Genomic DNA, 5,925 nt, shown 5'->3' with positions numbered 1-5,925 from the left:
CCTGTGTGGTAAGACGAAGTATCCTACTGATTTCCTCGTCCTTGCTACTGCACAAGATAGCTTTTGTCCCATCATATTTGGTAGACCCTTTCTCAACACTGTCAATGCTCATATTGATTTCGTTAAATAGACTGTCACTGTTAGTTTTGAGGGTGTGTCTCATGAATTTAACTTCTCCAAGTTTGGAAGACAACCTCATGAAAAAGAGTCGTCTGGTAGGGATGAAATCATTGCTCTTGCCTCTATTGCCGTACCTCCTACGGATCCTTTAGAGCAATATCTGCTTGAGCATGAAAATGGTATGCATATGGATGAAAGAGATGAGATAGATAAAATTGTTTTAGAACAATATCCTATTCTAAAGAATAATCTGCCTGTTGAACTGCTTGGGGATCCTCCCCCACCAAAGGGTGATCCTGTGTTCGGGCTAAAATAGTTACCGGATACTCTTAAGTATGCCTATCTTGATGAGAAGGAGATATATCCTGTTATTATTAGTGCTCACCTCTCGAATCACGAAGAGAAGAAGTTATTAAAAACTTTGAGGAAGCACCGTGCTACTATTGGATATACTCTTGATGATCTTAAGGGTATTAGTCCCACTCTATGTCAGCACAAGATTAAAACCGATCCTGATTCTAAGCCAGTTGCTGATCATCAACGGAGATTAAATCCGAGGATGAAAGAGGTCGTGAGAAAAGAAATATTAAAGCTTCTGGAAGCAGGAATCATTTATCATGTTGCTCATAGTGATTGGGTAAGTCCAGTACATTGCGTACCTAAGAAGGGAGGTATCACCGTCGTTCCTCATGATAAGAATGAACTAATCCCACAGAGGATTATTACTGGCTATAGGATGGTGATAGACTTTCGGAAACTGAACAAGGCAACCAGGAAAGACCATTATCCTTTGCCGTTTATCGACCAGATGCTAGAAAGGCTATCTAAAGACACACACTTATGCTTTCTAGACGGATATTCAGGTTTCTCGCAAATACATTTTGCACAATCTGATCAGGAGAAAACCACTTTCACCTGCCCCTTCGGTACCTTTTCTTATAGACGTATGCCTTTTGGCTTATGCAATGCACCTGCCACCTTTCAAAGGTGTATGATGGCTATATTCTCTGACTTTTGTGAAAAGATTGTTGAGGTTTTCATGGATGATTTCTCCGTTTACGGTTCTTCCTTTGACGATTGCCTTAGCAACCTTGATTGAGTCTTACAGAGATGCAAAGATACCAACCTCGTCTTGAACTGGGAGAAGTGCCACTTCATGGTTAATGAAGGCATCGTCTTAGGACACAAAATATCTGAGAAAGGCATTGAAGTTGATAAGGCTAAGGTTGATGCAATTGAGAAAATGCCTGGCCCCACAGATATCAGAGGTATATGAAGTTTCCTAGGTCATGCTGGTTTCTATAGAAGGTTCATTAAAGACTTCTCTAAGATTTCTAGGCCTCTTACTAACCTCTTGCAGAAGGATGTTCCTTTTGTTTTTGATGAGGATTGTGAGGAAGCTTTCGAAATACTTAAGAGGGCCTTGATAACCGCACCTATTGTTCAACCACCTGATTGGAACTTGCCCTTTGAAATCATGTGCGACGCTAGTGATTATGCTGTTGGTGCTGTTCTAGGACAAAGAGTTGACAAGAAGCTGAATATTATTCACTACGCTAGTAAAGCTCTAGACATTGCCCAGAGAAACTATGCTACTACGGAGAAGGAGTTTTTAGCAGTCGTGTTTGCATGTGAAAAGTTCAAATCTTATATAGGTGACTCCAAAGTCATTATTCACTCTGATCACGCTGCTATTAAGTACCTTATGGAGAAGAAGGACGCTAAACCTAGGCTAATTAGATGTGTTCTCCTGCTACAGGAATTTGATTTGCACGTTGTTGACCGAAAGGGTGCGGATAACCCTGTAGCAGATAACTTGTCTAGGCTAGAGAATGTCCTTGATGAGCCACGACCTATTGATGACAGCTTTCCCGATGAGCAATTGAGTGTCATCTGTACTTCACATAGTGCACGTTGGTGTGCTGATTACGCAAACTATATCGTAGCCAAATACATACCACCCAATTTCACCTACCAGCAAAAGAATAAATTCTTCTTTGATTTGAGACACTACTTTTGGGATGATCCTCACCTTTATAAGGAAGGAGTATATGGTGTTATTAGACGTTGTGTGCCTGAACATGAACAGGGACAGATCCTGCAGAAGTGTCATTCCGAGGCCTATGGAGGACACCAGGCTGGAGACAGAACTGCTCATAAGGTATTACAATCATGTTTCTATTGGCCCACTCTCTTCAAGGATGCCCGTAAGTTTGTCTTGTCTTGTGACGAATGCCAAAGAATAGGGAACATCAGTAAGCGTCAAGAAATGCCTATGAACTATTCAGTTGTCATTGAACCATTTGATGTATGGGGCTTTGATTATATGGGACCTTTCCCGAGTTCCAATGGGTATACTCACATCTTAGTTGTTGTGGATTACGTCACTAAGTGGGTAGACGCTATCCCCACTAGAAATTCTGATCAACACACCTCTATTAAGATGCTTAAAGAAGTCATCTTCCCAAGATTTGGAGTCCCTAGATATCTGATGACTGATGGCGGTCACACTTCATTCATGGTGTTTTCCGCAAGATGCTCGCTACGTATGATGTCAACCATAGAGTTGCATCTCCTTATCATCCTCAGTCTAGTGGTCAAGTGGAGTTGAATAATAGGGAGATCAAATTGATCTTACAAAAGACTGTCAATAGATCTCGAAAGAATTGGTCTAGCAAACTTGACGATGCACTACGGGCTTATAGGACTGCTTATAAGAATCCCATGGGCATGTCGCCGTGTAAAATGGTTTACGGTAAGGCCTGTCATTTACCTCTTGAGCTGGAACACAAAGCTTATTGGGCAATCAAAAAGATCAACTTCGATTTCAAACTTGTCGGTGAGAAGTGGTTGTTTGATATCAGCTCATTAGATGAATAGAGGGCCCAGTCATATGAGAATGCCAAGTTGTTCAAGGAAAAGGTTAAGAGATGGCACGATAAAAGAATACAAAAACGAGAGTTCAATGTAGGTGATTATGTCCTGCTATACAATTCTCGCTTAAGATTCTTCGCAGGCAAACTTCTCTCCAAATGGGAAGGTCCCTACGTTGTCGAGGAAGTATATCGTTTCGGTGCCATCAAAACCAATAACACGGAAGGTAATTTTCCTAGAGTGGTAAATGGGCAAAGAATCAAGAAATATATCTCTGGTACTCCCATAAATGTTGAGACCAATATCATCAATATCATAACTCCAGAGGAGTACATAAGGGATGTTTATCAGCCTGTTTCAGACCCTGAAAACGAAGAGGTATGTGTTTCGGTAAGCAATTGGACTCCAAAACTTTTCGAGTAGGAATTTTTCTCTGTTTTGGAATTTATGGAAAAATAGAAAAATAAAAAGCAATCCGGAGAGCACACGAGGCGGCCACAAGCTTGGTCGCCGCGGCCTCTCCCCTGGCCGCAGCAACAGGGCTTGTGGGCACCTCGTGTGCCTCCCGGACTCCGTTTTCTTGCGGAGCACTCCTTCTGGTACAGAAAAAATCATTATATTTACGCCCGAGGGTTTTGATCTCCGTATCGCACAGTTTTCCTCTGTTTTTGTTTCGAGCCTGTTTCTGTTGCAGATCTAGATCGTCATGACTTCCTCAAAAGCTCCTAAGGACAAGGTCTTCGAGAAGGTCATCAATCCTTACCTCCGGAAGTGTTGCGACACACTCAATCTATCAAGATGAGTGAGGGGATGTTGCACATCCGTGATGTTGAGGGGCCTAAGAAGACCGGAAGCGTGGAGACGAGGCTCGAAGCAATGGAGCAACAAGTCTTCAAGTGCCAAGGGATGGTGGAGCGTGGACTCAACGCCAACCACATGATGATCACGGAGTTCACCAACAATCACAAGATGGATGCCATTGACATTGGGAAGCACCTCTCCAGGCTCTATGAGAGGGTTGATCAACTCCAGGGCCAGATCTATGACCTGCAGAACCAAAACTGTGAGTATGAGTATAGATTTAATTCAATACGGTTGGCTACAGATTTGAGGATTCCGGCGATCGTTCATCCTGCCATGATGGAGCACCTATGCCTTGGAAGACGGAGGATCAAACTCATGTTGCAACTCCACCACCATCACCACCAAAGGAAGACAACTAAGCATTGGTATGGGCAATCCCCTTGGCTTTTTACAAGCTTGTGGGAGTTGCCCTGATATCGTATCACCTTTATATCTTTTGCTTTTTCCTTTGTTTTAGTTCTTTCTTTTTCAGTTTCTACTTTCTTCTCTTAGTGGAATAAGTCTTTTGCCTTGTGTCTCCCCCGATGTATTCGAGCTTGCGAGCTATATAATAAAGAGTATCTTAGTCAAGGGCTTTGTTTTGTGCCGTGATCAAAAGTATGAAAAGAACGATAGCATGAAAGATCATGAGATGATCTTATGGAAAGTGATAGCTTCACATATAACAAGTATGAGATTGAAACTTGTTGAGAATAAACCAACCTAGACCCCAGTCATTGTTGCAATTAATAAGAAGTAATAAGGAAAGAGAGGTTCACATATAAATATACCATCTTAGACACTTTTTACAATTGTGAGCACTCACCAAACTATTATATGCTTAGAAGTAGATGTTGGACAAGGAAGACAACATAATGAATTATGTTTGCTTGATTCCAAACAATGCTATATGAATAGAGATCCCTTAGCATGTGACGATTGCTTCCACCTCATATTAGCCAAAACTTCCGTACTAAGTAGAAATACTACTTGTGCATCCATAAACCTCCAACCTAGTTTTGCCATGAGAGTCCGCCATACCTAACTATGGATTGAATAAGATCCCTCAAGTAAGTTGTCATCGGTGCAAGCAATAAAAATTGCTCTCTAATATGTATGATCTATTAGTGTGTGGAAAATAAGCTTTATACAAACCTGTGATGATGAAGACATAAAAGCGACAGACGCATAATAAAGTTCTTTATCACAGGAGGCAATATAAAGTGACATTCCTCCGCACTAAGAGGACATGCATCCAAACCTCAAAAGCGCATGACAACCTCTCTTCCCTCTGCGAAGGGCCTATCTTGTACCTTTACTTTTGTCCTGGTGAAAGTCTTGGTGATAAACACCAATTCCCTATTCCGTCTTCATCTTGGTGAACGTCATATGCTTGGGAAAGATCTATATTCATATATCAACTTGGAGATGAGTACTTATGCTTTATTATTGTTGACTTTACCCTTGAGGTAAATGGTTGGGAGGCAAAACTATAAGCCCCTATCTTTCTCTGTGTCCAACTGAAACTTTGATACCATAAGTACCACGTGAGTTGTAACAATTGTGGAAAACAAAAGAGATGATTGAGTATGTGGATTTGCTTTACAAGCTCTTATTCGACTCTTTCTGATGATATGATAAATTGCAATTGCTTCAATGACTATGGACTGTTGTTGGCTACTTCTCGGTAAGGTTTTTGTTTCATACTTTGCTTTGTGAAGGAATTGTTACTTTCCCATAAGAATCTTTATGATGTATTGATGTTCTATGTGTGATCATGATGCCCTCATGTCCGTATTATGTTTTAACGAAACCTTCATCCCTAAACATGTGGACATGTTATGGGTCTTGGTTTTCGCTTGAGGACAAGCGAGGTCTAAGCTTGGGGGAGTTGATACGTCCATTTTGCATCATGCTTTCATGTTGATATTTATCGCTTTATGGGCTGTTATTATACTTTGTGGTACCATACTTATGACTTTTCTCTCTTATTTTGCAAGGTTTGTTTGGAGAGGGAGAATACCGGCAGTTGGAATTTTGGACTGGAAAAGGAGCAAGTCCGAGTCCTCTATTCTGCGCAACTCCAAA

The sequence above is a fragment of the Hordeum vulgare genome, chromosome 2H, assembly GCF_904849725.1.
Source record: "Hordeum vulgare subsp. vulgare chromosome 2H, MorexV3_pseudomolecules_assembly, whole genome shotgun sequence".
Taxonomy (NCBI): domain Eukaryota; kingdom Viridiplantae; phylum Streptophyta; class Magnoliopsida; order Poales; family Poaceae; genus Hordeum; species Hordeum vulgare.
The sequence above is the reverse complement of the archived record's forward strand: the minus strand, read 5'-3'. Positions refer to the sequence as shown.